This window comes from Ambystoma mexicanum, chromosome 5p (assembly GCF_040938575.1).
Source record: "Ambystoma mexicanum isolate Mex_15411 chromosome 5p, UKY_AmexF1_1, whole genome shotgun sequence".
Taxonomy (NCBI): domain Eukaryota; kingdom Metazoa; phylum Chordata; class Amphibia; order Caudata; family Ambystomatidae; genus Ambystoma; species Ambystoma mexicanum.
The window spans coordinates 541,355,315-541,379,508 of NC_090930.1; positions in this window are offsets into that span (position 1 = coordinate 541,355,315).

Below are 24,194 nucleotides of genomic sequence, written 5' to 3' on the forward strand. Positions count from 1 at the left end.
CAGCCACAGCTACCAACTAAATCTTTGTGGTACAGACTGATACCAAAGGGGATTTATTGCTCTCACCTCTAGTCCTAATCTGGTGTAGTCCTCCCTAAGGGAACTGCACTGGATTCTGCCTAACACTGGTGTACAGCTGTGAGGATAAAAGTATTGGATTTACATTTTAGAGTTCTGCTAGTGCTTTGGTTCAAATAACCACAAGGCTAAGTATCACAACAAGTGTATTTTAAACAAAAGTTAAAATTATGGAAAGTTACAGCCAGGAGACCCTCCTTACTAATACTGATGATTATTTAAGGGATCTGTGTAGACAGAAAGGTCTTCCTGGCAAAGTCAAGAAATGATTGATAGACTGTTAGAGAAACAAAGTCTGGATAGTGGTGCTGTAGTGCTCACTACTCCAGAAAATGTAGCAAACAGTAATGAGGATAATGTTGAAGATTTTATTGTTGAAACAGATGAGGAAGAGGAGGATAACTATGTCACCCCCTCTGGCTCTCTACCTGCTCAAAGGCCTCAACCTGTAGCTACTGGACCTTTAACAGGTCCCACATTAAGTCCTGAATTTATCTCTCTAGAAAAAATGAGACTTGAACTTGAATTCAAAGGAATTAGTGCCCAAACTGAACAGACGCATCAAGAACTAAAGCTCAAAGAAATGGAGCTCAACCATGAGCTTGAGATGAAGAAATTGTCTTTGGAAAATGCTTCTCTCCCCGAATCCTCTAGATCCTCCTGTCCAAAAAGACCCCGGATGCCTAAAGAGATTGTGGGTATGTATGAATCTAAGTTGGATGTATTAGATTGGCTTGCTATGTTTGAATATAATCATGGGCTCCAGGATATCTCAGGGAATCAGTGGATCCTCTGGTTATTCTCTAGGCTCCCCCCTGTTGCATCTGATATAGTAATGGAGTTGGGGGAGGTGGGTAGTATGGATTATGAATGTGTAAAGCTAGCTTTAATAGCTAGATTTGGGAAGACTCCTTCCCAGCACCTTAAGAGGTTTAGGACCCTCAAAAAGCTTGATAGTACTCCTTGGGCTACTTGGGTGAATGAGTGTTTGAAGATGGATTAAGGGTTATAGGGTTAACACTTATGAAGTAATGAGAAATCTTGTTATGATGGAGTCTATCTATGATGCCTGCTCTCTTGAGCTCAGACAGAACTTGGCAGATTCAAAAGAATTAGGTTCTAAGAAACTAGCTAAGGCTGCTGACTTGTGGGTTGCCAACAGGGCCACTCACAAGGATTCAGGGGTAACTCAGAAAAAGGATGAGGGAAAGCAGCCAAAGAAAGACAACAAAGAGAATTCAAATAATTCCAATTCCAAAGAGGGCCACAAACAAAATCCTAAGGGTAAGCCACAAGGGAAACCTAATCAGGCTAGTGTACCTTCTGGTCCCAGACCAGAAGGGAGTCAGAACAAGCCACCATTCATGAAGACATTTGGAAAATGTTATGTTTGTGGCTCAACTGATCACGTGAAAGGGGATCCCAGATGTAATGGTAAACCTTCAGGGGTCCACACTGTCTCCTTAGCCTTCGCTCCAGATGAGGACGTACATATGGTCAGTGGAAACTTTCAATTACTAGCTGATGATCCCATTGGAGTCTCAGCTAGTGTATCTGTAGTATCTCTTGGGTTGTGGGAACAACAGAATTTAGATGTGCATAATTCTATCCCTCCTAATACTAAAGAGTATTATAAAGACAGTGTCCTAGTCACTGGTCAGGCGACTCCTGCCATTAGAGACACTGGGGCCAGCATAACTGTGGTGGACAAATCTTTTTTCAAGGTGGAGGATGTTGCTAAGGCACCCAAACACCTCACCAAGTTAGCTGGAGGGCCTGTGCAGATGCTTCCCCAATTACCAGCTCTCATCCAGTGCAATGAAATGACTGTCAGGATACCTGTGAGTGTACAATCTGAAGTACCAGGAAGGGTGCTGTTGGCCAATGATCTGAAAGGCCTGGGTGTAGTTTCAAGTACTCCCAGACCTCCTAGTAAGAGATTACAGGAGCTTACCAGACCTGAAAGGGAGAGGACTGTGAGGGGCTCTCCTGAGGAGATGATAGAAAAATAAATCACTCCTACTCCACTGGAGTTACTAACTGCTATTTCAAAGCAACCAGAAGCAAAGGGGAAACCTAAGACATCAAAAAAAGACAGTAGAAAGCACTCCAGTGCTGCCATCCAGGAAATCTCCTAGGTTAGCATAAATCACACCTGTGATTCCTTCTTCGGCTGTGGCTGAGTGTGAGGTACAACCCTGTGTGGATGAACTAGAACCTGAAGATTCAGATCTAGTAGGAGGCCAGGAACTCATTGGAGATCTGGACCCTGTGGACCATCCTGAGCTGCAGTCTTTACTGGCAGAAGGTGGACCCCAAAGGGCAGACTTCAGTAAGGGACAAAGAGAATGTCCAACTCCGGAAGGTCTTCACCACCAGGCAGCTTCTCAGCTTGAAGGGCAAGAACCTGGGAAGTATATCTTACACTGGGAAGATGGCCTCTTCTATAGTGAACCAACAGAGCCACACCCTGGGGACTACAAAAGACTTGTAGTGCCCCAAGCAAACCGACTGCAATTCTTGCAACTAGCCCATGAGATACCTTTGGCTGGTCACTTGAGCTTCAAGAAGACCAAGGAAAGGGTCTCTCTCTACTTTTATTGGCCTAAAATGGGGGCTGAAGTAGATAAGTATTGCAAGAGTTGCCACACTTGCCAAACTAAATCTTTGTGGCACAGACTGATACCAAAGGGGATTTATTGCTCTCACCTGTAGTCCTAATCTGGTGTAGTGCTCCCTAAGGGAACTGCACTGGATTCTGCCTAACATCCCTGCCTGCAGAATCCAGGAGCAAATCAGCCCCAGGAATGAAACACTCAGCCGTGATATAACAACCAGGGCGGCCAAACCCCAGGTGTACACGCAATCAGCTTTGCTGCCTATGACAATGAAACAAGGGGCTGGCAAAACACTGCTGCGCACTTGGGGGACGGGGTGCTCCAGGTGTGCAGAGCTTGTGCGAATCTAGGCACCAGGATGACATCCAAACTTCCCGAGTCAAGGGGGAAGCAATCCACACTGGAGGACTTCACCAAAACCCCACAACAGACAGAGGGGACGAGACCTAAGGACAAAAACCCACAGGCGGATATGACCCCAACGCGCGATGACCGGCAGATCTTGGAGGCGATTGCGGACTTAAAGACTACGTGGGAGAGCAAGCTGGAGGCAGCCACAGCTGAACTTAAAGCAGTACTGGAGCTCAAGGTGGGCGCAGTACAGGAGGAAGTCAATCTACTTAGACAGGATGTACGGAAAATAGCAGAACGTACAGATGAGCTGGAAAATGAAGTGACCACAAACACGACAGCCCGAACATTGCATGCCTCAGAGATCCACATCCTGAAGCAACAGGTCAGCAACCTGGAGAACAGAGCGGAGGAGGCTGAAGAGTGAGCCGGGAGGAACAAAGTACGCATAACAGGCCTTCTGGAAGGAGAAGAAGGACCTAACCTGACGGACTACGTCGAAAACATGTTGCTGCAGGAAATAGGAGTCGGGTCCTTGCGCAAGGATTTGCAGTGGAGAGAGCACATAGAGCGCTCACAAGGAGAACCCTCCCCCAGCAGCCCCCCCCCCAAGGCCAATCATTGCCAAGATATTGAGCTACCTAGGTAGAGAGAAGATATTGGAATATTTCCGGAAAGGGGGCACCATAACAGAGGACATCGGCGAACATCTCGGCATATCCTAACTACACGCTTCAGGTGCAGAGACGGCGACTGAATTATGCGACAGTGAAGAGGAGATTGCGAGAAGCGGGATTGCGGTACATGCTGATGTACCCAGCAAAGCTGCAAGTGTTCCAAAAGAGCAAAGCTTTGTTCTTTGAGACCCTGGAGGATGCAACAGAATGGCTGGACGCCCAAAATTGCCCAGAGGGAGTGGACAGTCGGAAAGAGGATGGTACGGAGAAGTGAAGCCTGACCCTGAGATCGAGGTGCTGTATATATTGTGACTTTGGGACTTGAATATAAGATAGAGTAGGATTGTGTTGAAATTAAGGGGTGACGGATCAAGAAAGTAACATGTAAGGTGCACAACTTAGTGTAGCAGATAACAGGAGACGCGAAGGATGCACTCTTAAACCCCAATAGATAGGAAAGTTAGGTTGCCAGTAGGGTGGCAACCCCCTGCTTTGTCCTAGTATCGGCATGGCTGAGGAGGTACTAAATGCGGGTAGGCCTGAGATCCAGGGATGGAGCTGGGCACCAGTTGGGGCTGGGAAGGGTGGGGGGTGAGGAAGGGGGAGGGGGGTGTGTTGGGGTGTTTGTTGAAGAGGGGAGGGAAAGTTGGGAGTTGGGAAGTAGGTTGGGGTTGGGAAAGGAGGGGTGGGGGTGAGGTAAAGTCTGGGAAAGAGCCTACAGACATGAGCGGTGGTGTACAAGTAAAACCTGCAGACCCACACAAGGAGGGGAGGGAAGGTATTGGATAATGGGAGACCTCAAAGTAATTACTTGGAACGTTAGGGGGCGCAATAGTTACTTGAAAAGGAATAAGGTTATGATGTACCTGTGCAGACAGAAAATAGACATAGCCCTGATACAAGAGACACACCTTACGAGAAAGAAGCTGGAAGTTATCCAGAGAAATGGAAGGGGACGGTGGTTGGCGCGACATATTCGGCTTATGCTAGAGATGTGATCATATGGGTGGTGCTGCATGTTCCGTTCCAGTTGCTACAATCCACAGTGGAAGCAGACGGGAGGATGGTCACAGTAAGAGGGTTGGTGGAAAACAAAGAAGTATGTTTTATAAATAGTCCCCAAATCAGGACACAGCGGCATATTTTAGGACCCTGTACACCAAACTGAGCAAGTACTTGGGGGAGGCGGTGATTTGGGGGGGAGATTTTAACTGTACGCTAGACCCGAGAGCGGACAGATCGGATAACAAAATAGACAGACCGGCCCCAGCTGCTAGGGTACTGCAGTCATTGTTAAAGGACTTCGGGTTTGAGGACGCTTGGAGGATGCGCCACCTGCAGGACAGACGGTACTCACATTTTTCGGCCCCACAAAATTTGCATACTAGGATAGATTACATGTTTGTCACGCAAAAGCTGATGGCAGAAATAGTACAGATAGAATACAAGGCAAGGGTCTTGTCAGACCACTCACCATTGACCCTCACATGGCAATATCGAGCCACAAGAGCAAGGATACCGACCTGGCGCCTCAGAGCTGAGGCGTTAAAAGATGTAATGTTTAGGGAGGATTTGAGAGAAGAAACAGTGAGTTACTTTGAGACCAACACTGGCAGTGTTGCGTCGGCGGGTACGCTCTGGGAAGCCTTCAAAGTGGTAGTGAGGGGTATAGCCATAGCTAAGACGAAAGGATTGCAAGGAGGGATACTAACAGCTCTGCAGGAAGCGGAAAGGGAGCTGGAGAAAATGATGAGAAGTGAAGGCAATACTAAAGAGGACACTGTAACCATAAGCAGGTTGCAACAAGAATGTGCGGTACACTGGGAGAGACCGTGCAACTTAAATTATAAGAGATGTGTGGAAAGACAACATGCGGGAGGAGATAAACCGGGAAGGGTGTTAGCATGGTTATATAAAAGTGAGACCCCAAGACCAACAATCAGGGAAATAGAGAAGGAAGATGGGCAGATAGTGGATACCCAAGAGGGCGTGAATAGAGAATTCCTAAAGTACTATCAACAGCTGTATGGGGAAGAAGGGGGAAGCGACCATAGGGACATAAGGGAAATACTGGAAGACATAGGTATGCCATGAATTAGTGCGGAGGAGCGAGAGGACCTAGAAACCCCGATAACTCTGGAAGAACTAGAGGAGGTGGTGTCGCAGCTACCCACTTGCAAGACTCCGGGGGCCGATGGTCTCCCTAGTGAATGTTATAAACTATACAGAAAAGAGGTGCTCCCCCCGCTTTTGGCTATGTTAAATGAGGCATACGAAATAGGACGATTACCGGAGTCCTTGAGAGAGGCGATTATTATACCACTCCTCAAACCCAATAAACCGGGCAAAGATTGCAGTTCATTTAGGCTGTTGTCAATGCTTAATCAAGATAGTAAAATGCTCACGGCGGCACTGGCAAACAGGATGAAACGGATTATAGACAAACTAATACACCCTGACAAGACTGGGTACCTCCCACATAGAAATATAACTAATAACCTTACGCGACTACATCGTGTTATAGAACACACAAAAGGGGAAACTTTGTAAATTGCAATTGTATCGCTAGACGCAATAAAAGCATTTGACTCAGTTAAATGGCCATGGCTGATAGCAGCCCTGTCCAGTTACGGTATAGTACCTGGGTATCTTAAATGGGTCAAATTGCTGTACAGCGCACCGTTGGCCAGGGTTAAAACGGGAGCGATAATTTCGGAAAGGTGGCAACTTAGCAGGGGTACTAGACAAGGATGCCCATGGTCCCCCATGCTGTATATCTTGGCATTAGAGCCCCTGGCCATATACCTAATGCAAGAGTATGACACGATGGGGATAAACATAAATGGAGAACCGCACTTGATTTCCTTGTACGCTGACGATATGCTGTTGTATTTACAATACCCAGAGGAAAACCTCCAATATGTTCTGGAAGTAATGGAACGATTTGCGGTGCTGTTGGGCATAGCGGTAAACCCCAGGAAATCATGCATATTCCCTATGGGCAGATATGTTGGTATTCCACGAGAGAAATTGCCAGTCCTACAAATACAGTGGGAGGTTAACACATTTAGATACCTTTGGATAGACATCTACCATATGGTTGAGGCGGAGCACCAGCATAATACCGAGAAGGCAGTCAAGGGCATCGAAAACAGCATGAAGTTCTGGGTAAATCTCCCTCTGGCGATGAAGGGGAGAGGGGCATGTTGAAAATGGTGGTCCTACCCAGATTACTGCATTATTTTGGGAACGTACCATATCTGATATCGAGACGATTCTTTGACAAGGTGCAAAGCATGTGTAGGGGGTTCCTTTGGCATGGGATGAGGAGCAGGGTCGCCCTTTGGAAGCTGCAAAATGCCTATGATAAGGGGGACATAAACTTGCCAAACTTCGAAATGTATTATCTAGCGAGCCAGTTACAATATGTGGCGAAATGGCTATCAGAAGACCCAACCTCAGAATCTAGATTATTTAGACAGGATTGTGCCCCATACTTCTTGAAGGAAATCATATGGTTGTCCAAACCAGACATGAAAGAGCGCCCAAGGATGATGACACTGTGGTGGAAAATATGGCGCAAGTCCTGTCAGCTAATGGAAAATCCGACCCCGTGTTCCCCGCAGGTACCACTGGTGGTACTGGCAGGGAAAGAGGTGCAGTTAATGAAGATCATCAGGAAACACTGGGAACCGGTGGAGATAGCGACAATAGGAGATATTTGGCAGAAGGGGAAGATAAAGAATTTGGTACGCTGGTGGAGGAAACAGGGTTACATACGGGACAATATATTACATATCACAGGGTGGTCCAGCGGATTAAAGAAACATGGTCAGAAGTAGTATTGGAAGAAGAACCGGATACCACCATAGAAATAATATATTATATAGCAGAGGGAGGGCACGAGATATCCAGGTTATATGAGTTGGTAATGTCCAAAGTCAGAAAGGAAATGGTACAACTACGACAGGACTGGGAGGAGGAGGTGGGTGCCCCGATGAGTGATGGAATGTGGGAGCGGGCCCAAGAGTACCACAAGAAAGTGTCAAGGAATGCAAGGTTGCACCAAATACAGCTGTACATAACCCACAGGGCTTATATAACACCCCAAAGGATGGCCAAATTTAGTAATGCGGAAAGGCAAATATGCCCCAAATGTGGCAAAGAAAACTCTGGGATGACGCATGTGTTCTGGGCGTGCCCGGAAATCGAGAAATTTTGGGGAGAAATATCGCACAGATTGGAGGAAAAAGGGATTAAGGTAATTGTGGGAATGCGTGGGCATGTCTTCTTGGGGCTTTCCCCAGAACCTGTAAACTCAAACATGTAAGCAAACTAAAAGACTTGGCGTATATACTGGCGAAGCGTAGGATCGCCATGGGATGGAAGGTGTGTCACAGACCCAGGATTGAGATATGGTGGAAAGACCTCCAGAAATGGGCAGAAGCCGAAACTGTAGTATGACAGGAGGCTAGTAACATGGGGGGAGGGGGGAAGAAGCAGAAACCCTAATGAGCTGGAAACACCTAATAGCTACACTATTTGGGTCCACTCAAGAGTGGTCGGGTGACCAGGACCCGGAGGAGAGTGCGAGTAGGGAAACCCCTTTGCAAACTGCAGAAGGAGATCGCATAGAGATGTAGGCTTGGGGGACGAGGGGGGAAAGGGAAAAGCAGTCAACAATGATTGTGGTGTTAAAAATGTGATATACTTTAAGATGTACTGCAAGTTTGGTTGTTGTTTGTTGGTTAATAATAATAATAAAAGAAATTAAAAAAGAATATATATATATTCTGACATGGATTGGTTTTGATAATATCATTACTCAGATTTTCCCCCTGTTCGTGGATTATGCAAGTGGATGGCTCTTGCTGTGCGCTTCTGAATTGAGGGACTACGGATTTCACTCTCCCCCACTGTCTAAGGGACGGGCAATACCCTTGCTCTCTCCGATAGTTCTATTATATCATCAGGGAGGGAGTCATCTGTTCTACACTTCTCTGCTGTGTTTGCCTCGTACACAGCACCTCCCAGCATCGGCCCAAAATCAGTTGCCGAGCCAATTTGAATCAGCTCGGCGTCCGTCACACCCAAGCAGTCCTGACTTCTAACAGCACGACGCGTACTTCCCACATTTGTGTCTTGCATGTCTAGTGTGTGACCAGCAGACATGCAGTACTCATTTGTTTTTAGTGCAGTTTGTGAGTTTACGGCAGAGGCACTTGCCGAACGCTATCTCGTGCCTGTTGCCTTCTCCCGGTGAGCATTCTGCAATGATGGAAGTAACAAGGGCTTCTTGCCGAGATGGGCACAGGTGTTTGGTCGTCACACTCCATCAGCTTCCCCTGCCATCACCCCGGAGTCAGACTGGAGTATGACTGGACTCCAACCCAGACTAATGCGTGGTGCTATGCGCCTGTGATGAGTTCTTATAGGAAGAGTCAAATGCTTAAAGAAACAGTTTATTTTTCCACAATGAAAAATGTAGCACGGTCCAACGAAGGAACGGTCTGCTTCTGCTGCTGACTGGAGTATCAGTGGACTCCAACCTGGACTCACGCGCGGCGCTACGTGGCTGTGTTGAGTTCTTATAAGAGTCAAATGCTTAAAGAAACAGTTTCTTTTTCCACAATGAAGAGAAAAATGAAGCATGGTCTAACAAAGTAACGGTCTGCTCCAGGCGCTGGCTGGAGTATGACTGGACTCCAACCCGGATTCCCGAGGCATTTACGAGGGGCTGGAATTGGGCACGTTCACTGGGCATCGGGACCAGCGAAGTAGGGGCGGGGGTGGCAACAATATTGAACAAGCAGTGGCAGATAGAGGAGTGTGTGGTAGTGAAATGGAAGGGAGGGACGGTTGCTTATAATACATGGCATTCTGGGTGGGGTGAGGGTTGTGCTGGTGGCACTCTATGCCCCTAACCAGGGCCAGGCAGGGGGCCCTAGATACAATATTGCCCATTGCAGGGGATTTGTTCATTATAGGCGGGGACTTTGATTCATGGGCTGATGAAAGGTAGGGCAGTAGGTCTACAATGGGCTTGCCCCCCCAGGTGGGGAGCGAAAGGAGGGGCACAAGGGTTTTGCGATTGAAGCTGGAGGGTTGGTAGATGTGTGGAGATTGATGCACCCAGGGATTAAGGGTTATGCTTTCTTCTCGGCCCCCCACACCAACTATACTAGAATTGATACCTGCTCCTGAACAAGGACCAATGGGGGACGTGTGATTAGTAGTGTTATCCGGCCGGTGGGATGCTCTGACAAAGATATGGTGGTAAATAAACTGGATGTAGGAGGGCTTAGAGCGGATAGCCAATGCAGTGCAATGAATCCTTATGGAGGGACCAACTCTTTGCTGAAAGACTTGTGGAAGATATTGCTGCATACTTTGAGATCAACGACACAGGGGAAACTGATGTCAATGTGGTCTGGGACGCGGGAAGTCCAACTGGAGTGGGCTCCTTATGAGGGAGGGGACACATAAGAAGAGGGAACAGGGGCTGTAGGTGGAGACGTTGAGAGCAGCAATCTCAGAAGGGAAATCGCAGATGCATGGGGAGGGGCAGTATGATGATGAGGTGTTAGAAGCAATACAGAAGAAGAGGGTGAAACTGAAGGTGCTTCGATTGGGGGGGGCACCCTAAGGTATCTTGGGCAACAATTCTATGAGAAAGGAGATGAGGCCGATGCACTGCTGGCTGCGAGGCTCAGATCGCCGAGAGGTGGTTCGCAGCGCTGAAGGAGGAGTTGGGGCCACACAGTGGTTACATCTGAGAGGATTGTGGAAATGTTTTGCACACTATTATGAGTGCCTGTATGATAGTGTTCGGGGGAGGGTATTGAGTCAGAGGAATATCTCTGAGGTTTGGATATGTAGGAGCGCATCAGCCCAGAGACAGCTCCTAGAGAGACCAATAACTGCTAAGGAAGTGCTGGCTGCTATCTAGCCGCTCTCCAATAGGAAGGCCAGAGGTGAAGAGGGATACACAACAGAATTTCAGAAACTGTTTTCGGGGGTCCTTTTGACGCACATGACAAAGATGTATGACCTACTTGAGACAGGGACTGCCCCGGCATCCTTTAATAACGTGCTCCTCACGGTGATACCTAGGGACGGGCGGGACCCAAACGGTGCCCATCCTACCATACAATATCTTTGCTCAATGCAGACTAAAAGATATGTATACGCCGACTGGGCCCCCTCCTGGAGGGATTGATGCCCCGGTTGATGCATTCAGATCAGGTGTTTTTTTTATAGCAGGGAACCTATGCCATAAGAAAAACGTTGGATCTCATGGAGTATATTTCTGCAGACCCGGCGGGGGGTGGGAGGTTTGGGGAGTTATGCTGAAAATACATTTAACTGGGTAGAGTGGGGGTTCTCATTTCCAGTGTTTCGCAAGGTGGGGTTTGGTACAGAATTCGGCGTGCAATTTGGACTATATAGGCTGCACCGAACGCGAGAGTAGTGGTCAATGGAAAGACTTTCCAGGTCTTTCATCTCAGCAGGGGTACAAGGTATGGATGCCCTCTATCCCCCCTGCTTTTTCCATTGTCCATATAACTGCTTAGCATTAAGGTGAAACAGGATGAGTGTTAGGGGAGTATTCCTAAAGTCAACTTGAAGCAAGACTTCATAAAATTATCCCTTGGCATACAAGACCCCAATTCTTAGTATAAGTCTTTACTACCCAAAGGATCTTGGTAGAATGGCAGAGCAGCCAGATTTATCATAGGAGGAAGATGTGAGCTGTAGGTAAGTACACTGAATCCAGTAAATACAATAGTCCAAAGAAATAGTCCAAATAAAATGTTATATTAAAATACACATTTATTATATTTACACAAGTAAGGTAGATAAATACTTAATTCACTAGCCAACACATAGGAATTCTTGAAAATACTTTGCATAGGCCATTGCTTCAATGGTAGCTGCTCACAGTTACAATTGTAACAGAGTTTGACACTAATGATAGTTATACCGTATTATCAGTACTACCGTGCACTGGCGTTACTTCAGATATACAGTAATTGTATTTAGTTAGCAAAACCAGATAAGGTAAAGTCTTTTAGGAAGCAAAAAGGTTGGTTAATCACACAGCAGCATACCTTAACGTTCTAGAGACACTTTTCAGGCTAACGCTTTAAAAGTCCAATCCCTAACTATACGAAAAAGTCTTGGTATGAGTGGGTCCAAAATCTTAAAAAGTAGCAGAACATCAAAGGTTCCTTAGTATACTTGCAGTCTCTAGGATGAGTTACTAAGCAGTATAACACAATGAGGGAAACCCTGTAAAAAGGGCTCCCTAAAGAGGCACAAGCTGGCAAGCTTGGGTCAGAGGTAGGGTGCACACCCTGGTCACCTCTTCACACACTCCAGTCACTCTGGAGTGAATTCTCGGTTCAAGGTAAGCTATACCTTTCACCCCAAAGTACCTTAGTTTAGAAGAAATGCTCATAGCTGGATTCTACTCTGTGCAGCAGTGACGGACCCGGTTTCCTGATCCCTCGGTCTGGTGATGAAAGGAAGAACTGTGAACGGGATGCCTTAGCAGCAGTCTCAAGAGAGGACCCTTGGCACTGATCTCTTGAGTCTCCTTGTTTGGTCTGTGGTTTTGGTCCCTTTTTCTAAGCACCAGCAAAAGAGGGTATTCGCCCGGTCGATCTTCACTTCTGAAGTCCTGTACTCTGGTGAGGGGACTTAGATGAGTCGGATCGTGCCTCTGGAGGTCCAACTTGAGCTCACCAATTTTCCGGACGTATTCGGCTTTGCAAAGATGTTGCACTGCAAATGGGTTGGCGGTCTCCTCGTATTTGTGGTCTGCAACACTGGAGAGGCACAGCACTTTGGGAGATGGCTCAATTTGTAGTTTGTCTCAGGGCTGGTTGGTCGTACCAGCCAAAGGTAAGGAGTTGTCCTCTTTCCGAGCACCTCTGTGGATTAGAAAACTGGGTCAGGGCAGCAGTGGTTGCTTCACTGTGATTGGAAGGGTCTGCAGGAGACTAGGCTCGTCTTCAGCTTTGGTTCTTCTGTTTCATAGGTCGACTTGGGTTTCACCTTGGGAACCTTACCTTTTATTAAGTTTTCCCACACACTCCTCTGCAAACTCCCTCAGCATTTTACAAAAAGGGGTGTGTGGCTGTCCAATTAGGACATCCAGTCCCCCAGTGGGAACTCGTTCCATTCAGGCACTCTGGCAGACAAAAGGCAGGGAAGTGAATAACTCCTTCCCCACTTTCTGCCTGCCCATACACACTGGAGCCCAGGCAGGGACACTCAAGGGTTCCCGCCAAAGGCAATAACACACACACAGACCTCCCCTTCCCAGAATGGTAGAAGAAGGGCTGACGAAGAACCACAATAGAAAAGGTGAAAAAAGAAAGGAGCCACCATGTTACGACATAGCTGACCTTATTGCGCACAACCAAGACTGTGAATACGGTCTGCGGTAAAAAATAGCACGATAGTTGGTACAACATGTCCACTGTCACCAGCCATTACTATATGGTTGTCTATGTGATTAAAGAGTCACAAGAGCAGAAAGAAGGGGGGTACTAGGTATCCCCTTTGCACTCCACATAAAGTGGTGTTGTGTGTGCTAATCTCTCATATTATACAATTTTAGGAAGGATACAAAGTACCCCTCTATCCTTAGGAACTGTAGTTAATTGAGGATAGTAAAAGAATCTCAAAGGAGAACCCAAAGGGTTCCCAGCAAAATTCCCCATAAGGTGATGTGTGCTTCAAATGTTACATACAGGTACCTTTAAAGAGATATGGAGGAAAGCAGAGTATCTAGTACAGATGAAACACAGAGAACAGAGTTCCAAAAGTCAGAGCAAATAAGAATGCATGAGGGGGAAAAAGGCTCCCCTCATTCAGGATAGAAGGAAAAGGTCCAGAAGTCCAGCAAAAAGGTGCTGGGGGATCTCACTATGAGAGGGGATGCAGCATAACAATGATAAATCTCCCTAACAATAAGCAGTTGACGGGCATTAGAGTAGGGGAGGCCGAATATGGGCTCAGTGTTTACGCCAATGATATTCTCCTCCACCTCTCTGATGTGGATACCTCATTCTGGGGGGGAGGGGGTACTCTGGTTGTTGGGTTGAGTACTGATAGGTATAGGGGTTCAAAGTCGATATGGACAAATCAGTCCTTTTCCCCCTCGGTCAAGGGACGCAGGAGGCTGTTGAGGATCTCGGTGATTTCGGCATCCCGATTGAATGGGATAGTATAAAGTATCTGGGAATACTGATACCCAAGGATTTCAATGATCTTTATGATTAATTACTCCCCACTGTTGAGTGCGCTCTTTGGGGACATGGAAAGATAGTCAAGACTAACTCTGTCTTGGTTGGGTAGGTTGAATGCTGTTAAAATTACTTTGCTTCCCAAGGTGGTATACCTCTACCAGGCACTACCCATTGCAATGCCGGATGCACAATTTACAAAGATGAAACATCGGCTATGTACATTTATATGGCAGGGGTAAAAACATAGGGTGCCCTGCAGGGTGCTGATACAACCGAAGGGAAAGGAAGGGGTGTGGCTGCCAGACATGCACTTATACTATAGGGCTGCCCAATTTTGGGTGCTGATTCTGCTTCTGTGAGTAGAGACAATGGGTGCAAATCGAGAATCACTTAATGAGGCCAGTAAAACTAGGAGAGTGGTTATGGCTGCCCTTGAAGGCGATCCCACGGGAAGTCCAGGCATCGCACTCTAGGCCAGCTAAGGGCATTATGGAGAACTAAAAGGAACATGCCCAGTGTCACGACATGGCCGTCACCGATGAGCCATCTATGGACACCTCAATTTATTTTTAAATATCTTTATTAGCATTTATAATAGATACATACAAGGGCGGTGTGGGAATGTTGCCCACTGTAAGTTAGTTATACGAGCATTCAAGCCACATTTTCATCAAACAGTGAGTTCTTATAACTGGAAATGATTAACAAAAACCAACATTGGTCTCCAGGTGGTTAATAAGTGCATTTTGAGGAGAAGCTTACGAGAAGAGAAAGGAAGAAGTAACATGGGAGGGGGGACTAAGTAACATACGACGGTTGCTTATATAGGGATCACCTGATGAATGGATTAATGAAGAAACGGTACAGTAGTGGGGAATTGTTCAAGGGGGTTTATCGTCATTGGGGGGATGGAGCAGGGCCCATGTAAGGTCTTTCCAAGCTTCAAATGCTCGGCTCACGTCGTCAGGAGAATTGGCAATGCCTTCTTCCCAGGCCACGGTCTCAGCACCGACCCAGCGTTCCAACTCGTTGCGCCATGTCCAAAAATGTGGACCTTCTGGTCGCTTCCATGCCATGGCTCTAATTCTTTTGGTAAGATTGCAGGCCAGGTCTATAAGCTTCGTTGTATGCTTGATTTTAGCTAGCCTGGGGTAGGTTCCTAAGAGGCATTCAACATGTGCAGCAAGTCTGCGTTGTCTCTGCGGCACCATGGGCAGTTGTGCTCGGGTTGTTCATAGATTTTGGCTAGTCTGTGTGGCGTGAGGTAAGAGCGATACAGAACATTGAGTTGGATCAATCTAAATCTGGAGTTCCTGGAGACCTCTTTAGGGAACGCCAGTGCTCTCTCCCATTCTGCATCGGTCATTTCCTGTCCCAAGTCGCCGTCCCATTTGAGTTTTAGTTCGGGGCTGCGGGGATTGGGCCTATCCATGAGGAGGCTATATATTTGTGACACTAGTCTCCATCCTTCCCCCAGGTTGTATAAGAGTGTTATGAAGGGGTTGGCCTCGGGTTCCTCAGGGCAAGCGCCCCATTTGGTCTGAGCTATTTTCCGGGTGCTGAGGTACCAAAGAAACTGGCCAGTGGGTATGTGATCTTCGAGTTGCAAGGAGGTAAAGTTTCGGAAGGAGCCTTCTCTGTGTAGGTCTCCCCAGGTGTACACCCCCAGTCGTTCCCAGAGTCGAATGGTTGGTAGCTCCGAGCTGCTTTGGTATAGGTCAGACAGGAGCGGAATGTCAGGGGCGTATGCTAGCTTCAGGCGGAGGAGCGACTTTACTCTGTGCCATATCTGCTTTCCTAGGGTTGCCAGGAAAGGGACCTTGCTCACGAGATGTTGGGGGGCCCAAATGAGTTCTTTCAGCCGGAGTGGGGCAATAGAGTGTTGCAATAGAGCCGTTTCAGGAGTGGCGTCATCAGCCAGCCATTTGGTTATGAAACTGAGCTGGGCGGCCAAGTAGTACTTTTCAAGATCTTGAAGCTGAATGCTGCCTTGGCGGTACGGGAGGGTCAGCGTGGTAAGTGCCAATTTGTGTCTGCCCTTCCCCAATAGGAAGTCTTTAAGCAGTGTCTCTAGTAGTCGGAAAAAGGGAGCTTTAATGTAGTAAAACACATTTTGGAATCCATAGAGAAATCTGGGGAGGACGATCATTTTGATGACGGACGCCCTTCCCATCATAGATAAGGGGAGCCGGGACCAGAACCCAATTGACTTGCGTAGAGGGGGTAGCGCTGATGCTGTGTTGTGTTCATGCATGAGATCAGGCGTATGGTATATATTGACTCCCAGATAGCGAAATGTAGTGAGGTGCCAATCCACTTCCAGCTGAGGTAGATCGTCCAGGTGTAGTCTTCTGAGGACCCCCAAGGGGAAGAGGCAGGATTTGCTGCTGTTGAATTGTATGCCGAATACCTGGCAAAGTTGCCAAGGACATCCAGCATGGTCGGGACATTCAGGTGCGGGTCTCTTATGTAGAGGAGGACATCATCCGCGTACAAGGATATAATGTGGTCATTGCCGTCAAGCCGGATGCGCATCAAAGAATTGCTTTCTAAAATAGATGGCAATGGGTTCTAATCCGAGAATATAGAGCATGGGGGAGAGCGGGCAACCCTGCCTAGTGCCCCTTTGTATGTCCCATGCTGCAGATATAAGCCTGCCGGATTTCACTCGTGCCCTTGGTTTGGTATAGAGGACCTCGATCCACTGGATGAATTTTTCTCCAAAGCCAAATTCGCGAAGCGACGCCAGCAGCCATTCCCAGTAGATGGAATCAAACGCCTTGATGGCGTCCAAGGAAAGCAGGGCGTAGGAGTCATTGCTTAGGTTGGTTTGGGACAAAACGTGCTGGAGCCTGCGGAGGTTGGCGGTGGTGTTGCGGCCCAGTACAAAGCCATTTTGGTCAGGGTACACCACATCACCTATCACCCTGGAGAGCCGCTTGGCTAGGATCGTTGTCAGGATATAGATGAGCATAGCGAGTGGGCGGTAAGAGTTGCATTCCTCGGTCGGCTTGTTAGGTTTAAGCATCGGAATCACCAATGTTTCCCGCATGCTCTCTGGGAGGATCCCTTGTTCATAGGCTTCCTGGAAAACTTCATGCAGCAGTGGGGTCAGCTCAGGTTCATAAGTCTTATAAAACTCGGTGGGTAGCCCATCACTGCCAGGGACCTTGCTCGTGGCCAGAGAGTTAATCGCCTCGGATACGTCTTCTTTGGTGATGGCTGCACCCAGGGCTTCTCTGTGTGTTTGCAACAGTTTGGGTAGACCTATTTCGTCCAGGGTATTCGAGATCTCGCTCGGGGGTACTTGAGTGTCATGAGAGTACAGGCTGGCATAGAATTGGGTGAAGGTGTTGTTGATGCCCTGTTGGGTCTGCAGTAGTGTGCCATCTGTTCCCTTCAAGGATGTGGTTGGGCGTCTGGGATGCTCTCTCTTACACAGCCAGGCCAACAGTCTGCCAGGTTTGTCCGCCTGCGAGTGTGCCCTGTTGGTCCTGGCTGTGTAGTCAAACTTGGCCAGCCTGTCCCAAGCTTTCTTACATTTGGTTCTGGCCTGCTTGAGTTCTTCCTCTAATTGCTGAGAAGCTCGAGTTGTAGATTCCAGCAGTTCAATATCGGTTTCTCGCTGCTCTAGTTCAGTTCTGAGGTTTTTCCTGATTCCTCCGGCCTTTGCTATGATTTCTCCACGTGTAACTACCTTAAGGGCGTCCCAGACTGTACCAAGATGTGCTACGCTGTATCGGTTCTCCGATATGTAGTTCACGAGAGATTCTCTGAGGTCATCTCTGAATGCTGGGTCCTTCAACGCCTCAGTGGGCATTCTCCATGTGGGTATAGGAGATCTGGGCCCTGAGGTGCTCAATTCCAATAATAGAGGGGAGTGATCAGAGATGGTCCGGCCCAAATATCTCGATGAGGTAATCTGGGGGAGGCTCTCTCTGCCAGCGAAGAAATAGTCAATCCTAGTGTGGAGGTTGTGTGGGGAGGAAAAGAACGAATAGCTTTGGTCACATGGGTGCTGCTCACGCCAAATGTCCACCAGGTCTAGGCGGTGCAGCATGGCGTTCAGTGCTGCGGTGGATGCCGGCTGGCCTCCGGGGAGAGGAGAGGACCTGTCAAGTTCAGGGTTACAAACTATGGACACCCCAATACGGGATAATATCCCGGATCATGCCTGGCTTCAAGACTGGTTCAAGGCAGGGCTGGAAAGGGTGGGGCAGGTAGTGATGGGAGACGAGTTTGTAGGCCTACCAGAACTGGAGGAGGGCTTGGGTATTGGTTCGCTGACAGTGTTTAAATACCACCAACTTAAAGGGGCATTGATGATGCTGGAATGGAAGTAGACCTTACAGAGGGATTTGTTGGCCAGTGAGTTGATGCTGGGTATGAAGCTTTCTATAAAGGGCTTGATCTCCAAATTGTATCAGGCCTTACTAGGCCCTTGGGGTGGGGGGGATGGACAAATGCACAAGAGGACATGGGAGAAGGCTATAAGGGTAGAATTGGATGTGGAGCAGTGGGGAATGCAGTGTAAGAATGCCCACAGAACATCGATTGCCTGTAAATACAAATTACCTATGCATGAAGTTGCTATGTAGATGGCAGTGGGACCCTGTGCGGTTATCAAAGATGTATGCAGGGATAGACCCCAAATGCTGGAGGGGAGGTGGCCGAAGGGCTGATTACTGGTGCATGTGGTGGGGATGTGAGGAGGTGCAGAGCTACTAGAAGGAGGTCCTTGGGTGGATAAAGTCCCTGGATGGCATGGAGAGCAACCTCTAAACCAGGTTGGTGCTGCTCAGGGTGGAAGTGCTAGATGGGGAGTGGAGGAGGCTCCTGCACATGATCCATTTTCTTCTGCTTGCCGCACGTGCTTACTTAGCGGGGGTGGAGGGTTGGAAGAGGGCTTTGCTCCCTAGTGAGCGACAATGGGCTCTGAAAGCCTGGGACATATACAAGATGCAACTGCTGACTGGATTGCTACATGATCAGAGACCAATACATGCGCAAGAGTGGGTGTCCTTCCTTGGAAAGTATGGTCCTGACTCAGTGCTGCCTAGGAAAAAGTGAGGAATGTAAGGGAGGTGTGAGAGGGCATGGCTGGGCATTTAGAGGGGGGGCAGATGGTATAAATAAATGGCCTTAGACTGGGCTCCTGGCCTTTAGAAGAGCGTGGACCCCATTGCAACGGACAGGACATTGTGCCCTGGTGTATTGTGCTTAGGATTTCTAAACTACTCTACTTAGCTGCCCTGGGGGGGGTGAGTGGATATGGGTGGGTGGGAAGGGAATGGCGGGTTTCTTAATTTCTGTTGGGGGAAATGAAACGCAAAATGGGCTAGTTGTTGGAATGTGAAAAGATATGGTTTTGTTATGCATACTTGTGTTATATGACAACTGCCAATAAAATACAAATAAAAAAAACATTCACCATGGCCAAACAAAGATAAGCCATGCTGGTGGGTAGCTGTATGAAGTCTATCTGCACGTAAAAAAACAGACCCTCTGGAGCGAGGGTTGCAGATAGCTTCATAGGCACTGCTATCCCAACATTATATGACAAACAGGTAATGCAGTTTCTACAATAGTGTTTAGCCATAGAGGCTAGACCAGGGGCTATCCAGTCTCTGAAGTAGCATGATCATGATATTTTTACCTGAATGGGCCACACCATGAGCTTCGTGGAACAAATAATGGAGTAGTACCTAGGGCTAAACCAGCTGGCCTTCTGGAGAACGTCACAGGGAGTCTACTCCCAGGCTCTACCTATGCTCCGTCCAGGTCACCTTAACCTCCGGAGCTTGATCTTGGCGAATCGCCACACCGTTAAGGGATGAAATGGGTGACTCTGAAACTGCAACACAAACAAGACATTCATTAGGAGCCAGGGGCCCTTTCAGGGCCTCTGAACGGGCTGCACCATCAGCAGAAGCATTTCCATGAGGAGTAAATTACTGTGAGAGGTTGTGCCCTCTGCACATCACTATGGCTATGACTGCAGGGAGTAGCAATGTGTTCAATAGAGCTCCAACAGGGGGGCATGGCCAGGAAGCCATGGCGTAAAACGTGCTTCTGACGTCTCCTGCCGATCCGTAATGATCCTTGGGTGCATGGGTACCTTAACCCTGAACATTCGCTACCTGAGATAGACCGAAGCCTGTGGGAACACTAGCTGCATCGAATGATAGAATTCCGCTCAAAATCCAGCAAGTATTAGAGCGGCTACCGCAGAAATTGTGCTGGCGGCGGAGGATGGTGCTCAGATCAAAGATGGCGGCTGTGCAAGCACGCCGAACAAAGGAATAGGAAGACTGAGAAGGAGGGCTCGCTGTGCGCCTTGAGGGGAAGTACCCTTTGTCGGCCAGGGAAACCGCCCAAGCAACAATGTGAAGTACCTGAGACTGAGAGGCAGCTGGGGCCGACAAGGGACGCCCAACGTATGGCTAGCCCGGTGGCTGGTTAGGAAGAGTGCAGACCCTTTTGGCCAACGAGGCTGGAGGCCAGCCGACCTCGCCCTAAACTGGGGGGGGATGCCTGACGGCAGAATGACAGCCAAACTCCCCAAATCCAAGGAGAAGCAGCCCACAATTGAAGACTACACCAAGACCCCGCAACAGGCAGAGGGGGCGAGACCAAAGGACAAGATTCCATCAGAGGACACCACTCCGACGCGCGTTGACCTGCAGATCCTAGAAGCAATTGCAGACCTCAAGGCCATGTGGGAAAGTAAGCTAGAGGCAGCCACTGCCGAACTTAAGGCAGTGCTGGAGCACAAAATCGGCGCAGTACAGGAGGAGGTCAACGGTCTCAGACTGGACGTGCGAAAAATGGCAGAACACAAGGATGAGCTGGAGAAAGAAGTGACCATAAACACAAAGGCCCGGACCTCTCACGCCTCAGAGATCCACATCCTGAGGCAGTGGGTGAGCAACTTGGAGAACAGGGCGGAGGAGGCAGAAGGGCACGCCCGAAGGAACAATGTGCGTATAGTGGGCCTTCCCGAGGGGGAAGAAGGCCTTAATCCGACGGACTTTGTTGAAAATATGCTGTTGCAGGAAATAGGAGTTGGGGTCTTCACGCAAGGCTTTGCAGTGGAGAGAGCACACAGAGCGCTCACGAGGAAACCCCCCCCCCTGGAAACCCTCAGAGGCCAATCATCTCCAAGATATTGAACTACCGGGACAGAGAGAAGATACTGGAATATTTCCGGAAGGGGGCACCATTCAAAGGGCCTCTGCGACCATCTCGGCATATCCTGATTATACGCTAAAGTGCAGAGGCGAAGGCTGAACTACGGGGCGGTGAAGAGGAGATTGCGTGAGGCGGGGATGCGTTACATGCTGATGTACCCAGCCAAGCTGATGGTGATCCACAAATCCAAAACTTAGTTTTTTCGAGAGTCCGGAGGATGCGACAGTATGGTTGGACAGCCAAAATTTGGATAACGGAAAGACATCCAAAGGAAACAATTCAAGAAATATGGTATCAAGGATTTTATTAAACCTGATATTAATTTAATATATCAACCAAATCGTAATTAAATCTGCACTTGTGAAAACAATTTACATAGCAGGAAACAACTTTTATTAAAAAGAACACATCTATATAATAAAATTCATCTTATTCACTCATCCAAGCATACAACCTCATCCATCCATTAGACAAACCACTCGTACTAAACACCAATCAATATACAATGTAAAATCTATAAGAAAATTCATCACAGTTAATTCATCTGAAATATTTATAGAAAAAAGTATGAAATCAGAGCCACAACAGGTAACATCAGTGGCATAAGCGATTGAGATGGGTCCCAGAATTTTTTGACCACGACCTCATCTTAGTCCAAACTCAACCGGTTTCGACGTATATACTTTAGTGTAGTGACGTCTTCATCAGGAGTAACAAAAGTATATTCTAACATAAAGGATAGAGCGGTGGAGAGCCTGCGCATAATGCTAGACCGGCGCGTGCAACCACACTTGGTTCCTACAGAATTCCTATGTAAAGCAGCAGAGTTAGTTCTTAAGAACAGTTTCTTTAAATTTAAGGAGGAATTCTTCTTGCAATGTAAAGGGACAGCAATGGGGTGTACTTTTGCACCCAACCTTGCCATTATTTTCATGGCACTTTTGGAGGAAGAAAAAATTCTGTCAACATTCAACCCATTTAGGGGTCAAATCAAGGTGTACCGTCGATATATCGACGACATATTCATGATTTGGGAAGGCTCATCAACATCATTGACTTCATTTGTTCAATGGCTTAATGAGATAGACTTAGATATTCACTTTACTTTTGAATATTCAGCATACAGAATTCCTTTCTTGGATTTATCCATCTTTGTCAAAGAAGGGCATCTCTGCACAGAATTACATAGAAAACCCACAGAGAGAAATACTACGTTGAAATACGAGAGCCAACATCCAGCTAGTTTACTTTGTAACTTACCATATGGGATGTTCTTACGGCTGCGCCGTAATTGCACAGATATCGCAGATTTTGCTAAACATGCAGCGATTTTGGAAAAAAGACTATTAGAACGGGGATATCCAAAGAAACTTATAAAAAATTCCAAAAAGAGAGCTCGATATACCAACCGAGATCTTCTATTGACACCTAAGCGAGACATTGAAAAGAAAGATGAACTAGTATGTGTCTCAACCTTTTGCCAACATAGCAATGCTATTAGAGGTATTATTCTAAAAAACTGGCGAATCCTTAATACTTCAGGAACATCTATACCCAGGCCTCTATTTGCTTTCAAAAAAGGTAAAAATTTGAAGCAAAAGATTACTCGTGCCAGTAGAACCTTTCCTAAAGTGCGTACAATTCGCGATACTAATTCCAACCCAGTGGTGGGACACTACCCTTGTACTTCATGTGTCGCATGTAAGTTTTCTAAAAAAACTATGTCATTTGAATCACAGACTAGAAAGTGGACCCTCCGCACTTTTACCACTTGTAAAAGTAAGAATGTTATTTATGCCATTCGCTGCCCATGTCAGTTGTTTTATGTAGGCAAAACAACTAGAGAAGTGAGTACCCGCATTAACGAACACCTTTCTAAGATTAGAACTCGAAACCTCAATGCTCCAATGGTAATCCATTTTATTGAGATGGGTCATACGGCTGACCAGGTGGAATGGTTCTGCATAGAAAAAGTATATGCACAAAATCAATCCCAACTATTAAAAAACTTAGATTACAAAGAACAAATGTGGATATTTAATCTAAAAACATTAACATTGGGCCTTAATACCCTGGAACCATGGAACTCGAGTAACTAAACACTACTCGCCACAATATCCGACATATTTGGACCGTTCTAATCTTAGAAAGACATTAAATGTTGTTTTTACAATATTTTCAGCACTTATTATAATGTGCAAAAATTAAAATCTTGCCCATACATAACAGACATCGTCTTTTTCTAAATGTTTTGCTACAGTGTGCGTTATTTCCATATCTGTCATGCTCTAATTACGGTCTTTTCCTCACGATCGTGTGGACACGTCGTGTAGTACACCACTTTGCTGCTCAATTATGCGCGTCTTTCTTCTAAGATCGTATGGCCACGTAGAACGTAGGCCAGTTCAGTTTGTGGTCACGTGGTTGACTACGTGATCACATGATGCTTTTCACGCGTATATTAACATCTTTGAAATGGTGATACTCTGTTGCACGCTACTTTTAATTGGACCCAGCTGCTATACGGGTGACTAGCTGCCGCGAGAACCGGAGAGTTCCTTCGCTTTAGGTAAATACTCAGCTGCGTGGGTGTTCTTTTGAATCGTTTTTTGCCTTTTCTACATACAGAAAGGAGCCCCATATCTTTGGGTCTTCTATAGGCGATACTCCAGCAAAGTTAATTCGTGTGGAGTCAGATAGATTGAGCAATTTTAGTTTCAGTTTAAATTTCCAAAAAAGTAATCTTTTCAGTAAGCTAAATTCGATTAACCGCATTTGTGTAAATAATTAGATATTGCACATATTAGCTGGTTTTGGTTTATGCACTTATTTTATTAATCTGCAGTAGCTTCCGTTTGGGTCTAGTGAATGATATAATTGTAAGAACAATTGGGCACTTTTTCACACACTTAAATGTTTGTGTCGTGTTTAGGCCCATATAATATCAGGCGCAGCCCTCCCTGGATCCGGGGATTCATCTTCACACTTATGGTCGCGGGCTCAACGAATGTTTGGACATT